The sequence below is a fragment of the Miscanthus floridulus genome, chromosome 9 (assembly GCF_019320115.1).
Source record: "Miscanthus floridulus cultivar M001 chromosome 9, ASM1932011v1, whole genome shotgun sequence".
Lineage (NCBI taxonomy): Eukaryota > Viridiplantae > Streptophyta > Magnoliopsida > Poales > Poaceae > Miscanthus > Miscanthus floridulus.
In genome coordinates, this window is record NC_089588.1 from 33,805,067 (window position 1) to 33,816,308 (window position 11,242).

Below are 11,242 nucleotides of genomic sequence, written 5' to 3' on the forward strand. Positions count from 1 at the left end.
TAAATAAAAAATAAAATAACTAATCAGAGTAAAATAAAGAAAAAGAAAAGGAGAAATAAGAAATAAATAACAAATGATATGAATATATTGAAATAAATAAATAACCTAAATAGAAAATAAGTTAATAAAAGATTGAGCAAAACATAAAAGAGAACATATCAACGACACTATGTAAAAAGAGAGAACAAATCACCAAATAAAGAAAAAATAAAAGACAACATCACATGAATACTTTTTGAATAACCTAAAATATATAAGAACATATCACATGTACTATGTGATTACTCAAAGATAACTATAGAGCATCGCATTTATACTACCTGAACATCACAAAGTAGATTATAGAAAATTACTTGTATACTACGTGAACATCACAAAGTAGATTGTAGAACATCACACGCATACTGCGTGAATATCATACAATACGTACACAACAGAACATCACATATATATTACATGAACATCACATATATCTAAAGGAATGTAGGAACTTTAAAAAATAAAAAGATGAAAAATATAAATAAACAACTTAATTAAAGTAAAGTAACGAAGAAGAAAATATAAATCTAGAGAAAAATTAAAAGAACATCACATGGATAGTATTCGGACAACCTAAAAAATTCATAAATTATCTCACATGTACTATATCAATAATCAAAGATATATAACAAAACATTCCATTTATACTACGGAGTACATCATACATCATCACATTTATACTACTTAAACAAGAAAAAATATAATAAAAATAGAAAAAGGATTATTACATAAATACTATTTGAACAACCTAAACATCTCATGAGTACTATGTGAATAGTAAAAAAATATCATGAAACATCCCATATAATATGTGAACATCTGAGAATACATCATAGAATATGCTATATATACATGACACGAATATCACATGCATCTCATTGAATATATAAAAAAGTAGAACATGAATAATGAAAAGGAATAATCAAATAATTACATATAGTAACACAAAGAAAACGAAAAGAAAATAAAAATAAAGAAAAGAAAAATGAAATAGAAAAAAAAAGAAAAAAACATAAAAGATAAACTCATCCGAGCCTCGGACGTGAGTGTGGGCCTCTAGCTCCAGTCTCCAAACACAGGACGCGCTAACTTTATAGCCCATATCATGAGCAAAAAAGTAAAGCATAAAATACAAAGGTAAAAAAGAAATATTTTTAAAACATAAAAAAGGAAAAGAAGAAAAAAACAACTCGAGAAAGAAAAAGAAAAATAAGAAAGAAAAGAAAAAATGGATGAACATACCAACCTAAGACTGGACATAAAAAATAAAAATGGGATAATTAAAAAATAATTAAAGTAAAAGAAAAATAAATAAAAGAAAGATAAAAAATATAAGAAAATAGAAAAGGAATATAAGAAAAAAAGAAAAGACAAAACATACCTGACTTTCTAGAGGCACATGCGCCGCTCCTCTGCTTGATGTTATTGGGCCAAAAAGAAAAAAGAAACAGTTCAACTGAAGACAGGCACATGCGTGGAAACGATGCTCTCGACCAATGCGGTGAGGCGAAGCGTCCTAGATATCCCTTTTGACGGCCCCCTCGTTCTTCCCACCGTGTTTTTTTTGGCTCCACTCATTCGTCTTATTTTTCTCGCATGCGAACAATGCGCTTCGTAGATATAGGACTCCAAACATCGACTTCGTAGAAATAACCCTCAAACTGTTGGCTTCTTGATTTCCATGATATTTGGTGTATTTCTTCTCTTTCTTAATCTAAATACATGTATTTCTCTCCTAAACTAACCATTTTGCCCTTCTGGCCTTACGTATCGTTGATCGAGCCCGACGTTTCATCTCGCTCTCCCATCGTCGTTCCCTCCCGACGCCCTAAACCATGACACCGCCGCCGTTCCCTCCCCAACCATCAACACCCATGGATGGAACGCCGCCGCCCGATGAAGTGGATGGCCGCTCGCTCTCCATGGATGACCAAGCAGCCGTAGCCTTGGCGTACTCTCGCCTGATGGCCTGGCCGCGCCGCCGGCGGATGGCCTAGCCATGCTGCCCACGCCAGTTGATGGCCTAGCCGCGCGCGGAAGGACTGGTTGCGCCGGCAGTGGAGGCCCGTACCGATGCCATGTCCAGTGCTCTAGCCCTAGCGAGAACATTGCTGCCCACAGCTTCTCCGGCAGTACAGTACAATCTTCCTGTTGCTGATGTGCAAAGGTAATGGTGTTAATTATTTATGATATTTTACCTATACAGTAGTAGGGTCATGGTATTTAAATTGATTTCACTTGTTTAGGTCTGAACTAAATATGGAAAGAGTTTATTGGGATAGATTACAAATAGTGGAGACACATGATGATGAAGGTCGTGTTGCACTTATGAGTTGAAACCAGATGTGTGAAATTCTAGGCTTGAGAGAAGAGGAGACACACGTTGATGAAGGCCAAATGAATGAATAGGGTGTTGATAATGAATAGGGTGTTGATAATGAGGGTGCCACCATTCCTACAAGTGATGTTGTACCAAGTGAGATGGTGATTTCATATGATAAGAACAACCCCCAATGGATATTAGTACAATGTACCCAACAATGGAGGAGTTCAAGATGATAGCGCGATAATTTGCCATCAATAAGGAGTTCAATTTAGGAACTGATTGTGGCAGAACCGCCTAATCCAATGGCTCCCAGGAGTGCTCGTCTTCCATTAGACACTAAGCACTCAAGGAAGGACACTAAATTATGCGGTCCCGTCGAGCACACCCCGAGGGAGAACCCGAAAATCTATATTTTTCCATTAGGATCAGAAATGAGAGAATAAAGCTTACATCATCCTTAAACCATTTCTTACATCACTTTTAATACAACATTAGAGTATAATATGTATTGTTATAGCAGCGGAATGTAATCAAATTATCAAAGTTATGAACAAATTAAGTTAACAGCGGAATATAAACATGTTATCAGAATTACAGCGGAAATAAATATCTATTCATGACACGATGAAGCATTGATATATAAACTATAACAACAGATTATAAAACTTTTATTTAGAAAATATTTAGTGAGAGTTATAAATAAAACTATGATCGCAGCGTAAAGGAAGTCCTCTCTGAGCCCACCAGGAGGAATCCACATACAAGAGTCAGCTCCAGCATCCACCTGTCACCTGCAACAGGGGGAGATACATCCCTGAGTACTCAATTGTACTAAGCAAGACTTACCCGATAGGAGGAAAGGAAAGACTCCAAGGATATGCAAGGCTATCTGGCTTGAGGGTTTATTGCATCTACAGGAGCATTACTAAAAGTGCGTCCTTATATTCGATTTTTATTAGCAGTGCATTAGTTCATTAACTAACCATTCTATGTAAGCACCTGTTCTACGTTCAAGCAAGAGTTGAGCAATCAGTTCCATTTCATCACCGGTCATCTTTCAGTTCTTACTACGGTGCTAGACCATCGACAAGCCATACCGGAACGTCGGTGATTCGCGAATCAATGCCCCTAGCTGGGTATCCCAAAAACACATGCCCCGCTTGTACCCTAGGAACAAGCAGGACCAACCCACTACCCTCCTATCACGGGGTCTAGGTCCGTGTCCAAACTAGGACTCCAAGCCCCTGCCCCTAAGTCCCGGACTCAGTGCGGTGCAAGGACCTCCTAACCCAAAAACCATGACAATCGGTCCAGAAAGAGCCAAAACCCATGACAAGAGAGTAACAAGCCTTGTAAGCGCCATACCCAAGTATGTGCTTGGGATAATAAGTTTGTGACTTGCCTAGAGTCTTATGCAACGGTCGGTCCTTAACCGATACGGATTGGGAAAACAGTGTAACCAAACTATGCCCCGTTGGCCGCAGGACACAACCTGTTACACCCACCAATACCCAAACCATATCCCTGTCTAGTCACCATTTTTTCCATTCCACCATTTATATTTTCCAAGTCATGATCATACAGTAATATATTTCCTATCTCTCACGAGTGACAGGCAATCACTCGACTTCTACTGGAGTCATGTACCATATCAATCTACATGATCCTGTCATACTAGTAAGACTCAGGATAAAGATATATATATATATATATATATATATATATATATATATATATATATATATATATATATATATATATATATATATATATATATATATGCAAGTGGGTTTCATTCAACTCCTTAAAACTTAATGCACAAATATAATTTAAAGTGTAGAATAATAGGGGTTATGCACCGGGGCTTGCCTGGGTAAGATTTAATCAGAAGTTAGCTTTCCATCATGGCGATATGATCTCCAAAAGCACCATTTCTCCAGCAACTCCTGATGACTCCACGATCCATTGAAGTCCCTATTATGTTATACAATTCCAAGATGTTTCTTTATTTCATTCTATCAATTTAATCTTTATTTGAAATATGGCATTATTATCTAACTAGCAAACTAATTATTATAGAGCTACAAAAATTACAGTGAGCAGCTAATAATATTAGTAATTTACTGTAAAATTCCTAGAGTCAACACTATCACCGATTTATCACGAAAATTCCTACAAGTTCACCTTTTAACAATATTAAGCATGTTAAAATAATTAGAGCAACCCTAAAAATATACAGAACCTATGCGAACGAAATACCCTATCAGGTAGATCATGATTTTAGAAACTTAACAAAATTAGTTTGGTATTTTTATGATTTTTGTACTCTTTATTTTCCATTTTCGAAGAGCACTGAATTAACAAAACAAAAACATCACAACAAGAAAAAGGCATGGCGGCCACACTTTGCCCGCAGGCGCGCACGTGGCCCAACACGGCGCGGTGTCCCAGCAGCCGAAATGGCCAGCCCATGCGGACATGTGGCCGAGGCGCATAGCGTGCGCATTCGGCCTAGGCGCGGGAGGCGAGCAGGCCGCGGGCAGCGGCCCAGCAACGGCGGGGCGCGCGGTAATGACGCGGGTGGCCCAGTGCGAGCTGGCCGGCCCGTGATGGGAAGCCCAGCGGCGGTAGTGCCACTTTGCGCTGAGGCCCCTATACTTTTACTTAATCCACCTATAGTACTCTACACTATTTAACACTATTAACACAAGTCATAGTTTTTGCATTCAGATCCAAAAATCACTTTCTACTTTAACCTTCTCACCTTCTCTTCTTCTTCTACGAACGGAGGAACAGAGGTGCACCGGCCGGCGATCAATCTCTACCGTGGAGGGCACGGTGACGGCGGAAAATCAGCCGTGGGCAGTGGCAGACCAACCCGCAACCATAGGTGCCCACAGCATGGGAGGAGGTGGCCCACAGCAGCGGGGCGACGTGCGGTGGTGACGCAGCATGGCGACCGAACGCGGCTGCTGCAGGGGAGGTGGTGCACCGACCGACGGAGATGGTGGGGCGGCACGTGGGGCACCGATGGCATGCCAACATGGTTGAGGCGCTTGGAAAGGTAGCATAGTGGAGCTCACGCACGCGCGCGAGGGAAATTGGGTGACGACGGTGACCGACCGGCCACAGGACAACACGAGCTCGGGTGTGCTCACGAGGGAGAGGCCGGTGACTTTGGCATGCCGCGGTGCATGGTGGCGGCAGTGGAAGTAGCCATGGGAAGATAGTGCTATGGAGTCTCAGGTCCAGCATAGAGCCAAGGTACTCACGCGCGCACATGCTTATCCATGAGGTTGACCAGCGACAGCGGCGCGCGACCAGGGACATCGCGGCTGGCAGAGCACGGTGGGGAAAAGCCATCACCCATGGACTTGGCGGTGAGGAAAACGCTCAGGAGGCAGTGTTGCGAGGCCATGGCTCATGACGGACGGGAAGATGACGCGGCACGGTGACTTTGGTGCATAGCGGCACTGCAACTCAACCTCAGCGTGCATAAGAAGAAGCGCGGGAGAGGGAGCAAAGAGCCACGCATGGGCACAGGCGCGCCTATGTGTGTGGTGTTCGGGTAGCGGCATCAGCGATCATGGCCCTGGGCGGGAGCTCGCATGAGGCAGGGAGCAGGGAGCAGGGAGCGCCAAGAGGGAGAGATCGAGAGAGGGGTGAGCAAGGCAAGCAGTGGCTTGGCGTCCTCAAGATGCAGAGGGTAGGAGGCAGTAGCGACAGATTAGAGATGGACCGACCTACACAACATGGTCATGTCGATGTAATGGCACTACGCTGGGCAGGAGCAGGACCACGTGCAGTAGCGTGAAAAACGGCAGCAAACGACAAGACAGGCAGTGAAGGAGGGAAAGCAAGGAGCGACTTGGCAATCTTCCCAAGAAAGACCATGAGAAAGCAAGCACACATGGCCGCTACGCTCGTCCAGTATAGAAGTAGTATCCAGCAGAGAAGGGACAAGCAGATGTAGGCAAGCAGAGAAAAGAAAGAGCAAACGATGACTCGACATCGCGGTGCGACGCAAATAAATTGGATGACTAACTCTGAGCGGGGGATGCACCACGTCGCCTAGCGATCAGGATAGCAGTGAGGTGCCTTGTCACCCCAGAAGCTGGGACCGACGGCCACTACGTGACGACTACGAAGCGGCATGGATGTGAATAGCGATACGTCATCGGCAAACCAAAAGATCTAAATCCTATCGATATCAAATAACAAGTATATCATGACCTAGCCCATACTGCATACTAACCCATAGGAGCAAAATACTTAAGCACTATTGAACTATTTGCTTAACATACTTTGCCAAAATTGACCTTTTGAACATAAATCCTATTTCTTGCCGACTCACGCAAAGTTCTAGTTTAAATCTTGGATTCGATTTCTGAGCTATCATATATACTATTGAATAACTTTTTCTTACCAAAACAAGAGTTGCATTTTCATTTATTAACCTTGCGCTCTAGATTTATTCAAGTACTAAATACAAACTATATTTTATTTTGTTTATAAAAATTGCTTTCATACTCAATCCAACAGAACAAGCCATTCGCCATTTACTTGCTAGAATCGTTATCAGACATTTTTAAACATAAGTTAAAATTTTAAAATCTGAGAAAATTATTTCGGTAAATCCTCTTAGGTCTAAACCTCGGTGCTAAGCAAGCTCGTAACACCAGAGGTGTTACAACCAACCCCCCTAAAAAGAATCTTGTCCCGAGATTTGAAGCAAGAACCAGAAGAGGGGAAACACGATTACATTCCATAGATCAGAGGTTACACGAAAGATTATACGACTTTGAATACTAAACCACATGGGATTTAGAGATACATGGTTAAGGGCAACCTAATACAACTGCGACTTAATCTAGAAGTCGAGACAGACGAGGGCAATGGAGAAACAACAAGATAATGAGTATCCAAAACATGGCGTATGACCAACAGATCCAAAAACAGTCAACTAAGAAGTCAAACATCATGAACCCTAAGATTGACTAACCAACGGTAGGCTTGAACTTCTTTAAAACCAGATCATTTCTTCTTAACAGATTACACCATCACCTCAGACTAACGAACCTAATTCCTCGGATGACGACTGGATCTCGTAGCTCTACTCCGAATGCGAGGCGAATGGGGATGAAGAAGAAGAGCAAGGACCAAGGGTATTTTATAGAGGTGAACGGAGGTGGGGCGCAACACACCGGAAGTAGAGGCGGCATGAATGCGATACATAGATGAGTCATGTGGTGGGGATAAACTCAGCCATGCTGCGCTTCCTACGCGAGCGGCAGAGGATAAGGGGAGGAAAGGAAAAGGGGTCCACTTGATGAGGCAGGCGTGCGGGCGGCCGTGTTCCCAAAAGAAGAGAGAAGGGAGCGGGGAAAAGGGGGGTCCAGTACGAGGGACGAAGCATGGGGGTCAAGAGCCGACCAAATGCTAGGAAAAGGAGAAATGCACAGTGCACGAAGACGGTGAGTGTGGCACGATGCCATGGCCACATGAGAATGGGGTGCTAATGGGCCCAACACAGACGGCGTCCGTAGGGCACGTAGCGAAATGACCCAACATGCATTGTGCGGTCAACTAAACACAGGGCTTGGGACTTGACGTCCACTCAGGCTTTTACCATCACTCATGACTAACCACGACTAACTTCCCTTACTACTCTTCTTTCCTTTCTTTCTTTGACCACATCCGTCTTTCATGTAACCCAAGACCATGTCATATGTTCTTCCTCCAAAACCACCTCCTCTTGTTTATCTTGCGAGAACATTATTTCATCAACCCATTGTGGATTTCCCATTTGAACACATGAACATTTCCAAGAAAAAATATTTTGTAGCAAAAGCGGTATGGTGGTGTAACTTGGTAAAGGTACTTGGCCAACAACCTCGATACCAGCGCATGTCGAGCAGCATCACCATGTGGCAGCTGTTCCATAGGGAGCCCTTAGTTTCGTCGTGGCACCATAAGCTATTAACCAGGCAGCTATTACCAACTTACACGCCATGAAGGCGGTGGGGTCATAGACCACAGAGTAAGAGGAGTATTGGAAGGGAAGATTCAGACAACAAGGCTTATCTTCACAATAAGGGGCAAGGAATTCAAATCCAACGGTGGATTTGATTTAAAGAGATTCAAGTGTTCTGCTGGGACATCCATAATTAATCAATACAGTGTCCTATGTTCTCCAATCACGACTGGTTTGCTGATATCTGAATGGCAACTTCTCTTGTAACCCACCTAACATCACCCTTGAAAACTTTAAGCACGTCTAATGAAACTTAAGGTAGATGAACGCAATAAACATAGCGAGATAACAAAATGCACATTCCAACGGTCTTATACGGGTACATCATACAGGCATCCAGTATCCCATTCACGACACAGCATTCACCTTCCCTACAGCGGACGATCTCAACAACTACGGACCAACAACAACGGCAAGAGTACAATACTAGAGGACAACGACGAAAAGCACTACTACTACGGGTATAGCTTCCCAAGGCAACCAATCTACTCTAGACCACGCATCTTCATTCCTGGGCTCGGCAGATTCTTCTACTACCCTAGCTATGGATCTGCCTCTTCTCTTAGCAATGGCTGAGTGAGAGGAATCAATGGCTCCACTTCTAACACTTCTGAGGGTGGAGGGGCTGGCGGCGCTGCAACACCGGTTCTCCTTCTTTCTGGCAGGTGGACAGGGATTCCCTCCACCATCAAGGGATCCTGCCGTTCCACAACCAGCGTCCTCCGCTTGGCCCTGGTGACAATAGGCCTCACCTAGCTAATGGACATGCTAGTCTTCAACCTCCTTCAGAGCTTTCAACATGGCAGTCTCCCAACTCTCCGTGGTTGCTGCACTAGCATGTGCTTCAGCAAGCTATACCTAGAGCATCTTGGAGAAGATCTCAGCTTCCTCGGCTCAACGAAGGCACGTCCTCAGCTCTAAGGCTTGTTAGTCATACTGCTCATCCAGAGCAAGCAAGTATATGGTTAAGTGCACCATGGTAGGACTATCCTCTTGTGCATCATGCCCTTGCAAAGCCTCCATGCAAGCCCTCCATGCCCATCGATTCTTGTCCAAAGGTGGAAAGAACCTCATGGGGGTATGGCCAATGGGCTCTTCAAAGGGATGAAAACGGATCAGATACGGATGGATATCACCGATATTACATTTGTTTTCATATTTCTATCCAGATTCGGATTCGAATACGGATAGTGTCAACTATGTCGGATAGGATACGATTGGATATCGACATCATAAATATGCGATTTGTGTATTCGGATACGGATACGGTATCGGATGTTAGATATCTAGACTCGGGTACGGACAGATCTCAACCCCTTTAAATGGATTCAGTTTCGAATACGGTCGGAAAATATTTGTACTATTTTCATCCCTACTCTTCATAGATCTGGCAAAGGTACTGCAAGGCTTTGCGGGCCACAACCTGGTAGGTGTTGATGAAGCAAAACCCGGTTGTGGTCACATTCCAGGCTTCAGTGATGTCGGGGAACTCTTCACTCTTCCCGATGTAGACGGTAACCTCACACCGCTCGGTGCCATGCTCCTTGTACTCATGGCCCTCATACTCGGGACGATCTTTGACTCCGAGCATTTGTAGGGTGGCATGCAGGATTCTAGGAAAACCCTCAACATTCAGGCAGTAACTACTAACCCAGGCTCCTGCCATCCCTAGCGATGGTGGTGAGGAAGGACTGAGCGAAAGGCTTGCTCAAAAGAAAAGCTAAGCGAGCTAAAGTGCACCAAGTGGTGGTACCAATGGCTAAGCTATGCTCTTCTTATAAAGGCGGAGCATTCAATGGTCCTAGCGCAGTCCACCATGGTTCCTGCGTGGGATCACTATGAATGAATCAACCAAAATTCCGCGCGTTCGAGGTGAGCGATGTCTGAGGCCATTACTGACTAGTACGACTGTAGGGCAAGGGTCCGACAAGAGCGCAGAAAAGGGGTACGGGAGATGTGGGTCACGATAGGTGTGAACCACGGGCGAACGCAGAACACGAAGCCATAGTTCAGCGGTAACTCCAGAACAGGAACGGGTCAGTCGTGCACAATACGACACGTGTGACACCTATGGATGGCGTATCTACAAGTAACACGAGTACTACAATGCGTAAGCAGGACATGCATGAATGCATGTCCTATACACCCTTCCACTGTTGCCAACATATAGGGCAACCATTCTCAGATTTTTGGCACATCATTCTCTCCCTGTAACTAGTCGATACTATCGGACTATGCTCGGGGTTACTGTACCTGCCAAAAAATTGATTAAGCCTACCTAAGTTAGCAGAGTGCCATCTATCCTAGATACATAACCAAAGTAATAGGGCTACATATATAACTTCGCATACAAACATCCTATCTTTTGAAAAGAATTTGTTGTCAAACTTTATTTTAGAAAAGGTTTTTGAAGCTTTATTTCCTCATTTATGCTCTAATACCACCTGTGGCAGAACCGCCTAATCCAATGCCTCCTAGGAGTGCTCGTCTTCCATTAGACACTAAGCACTCAAGGAAGGACACTAAATTACGCGGTCCCATCGAGCACACCCTGAGGGAGAGCCCGAAAATCTACATTTTTCCATCAGGATCACAAATGAGAGAATAAAGCTTACATCATCCTTAAACCATTTCTTACATCACTTTTAATACAACATTAGAGTATAATATGTATTGTTATAGCAGCGGAATGTAATCATATTATCAGAGTTATGAACAAATTAAGTTAACAGCGGAATATAAACATGTTATCAGAATTACAGCGGAAATAAATATCTATTCATGACATGATGAAGCATTGATATATAAACTATGACAACAGATTATAAAACTTTTATTTAGAA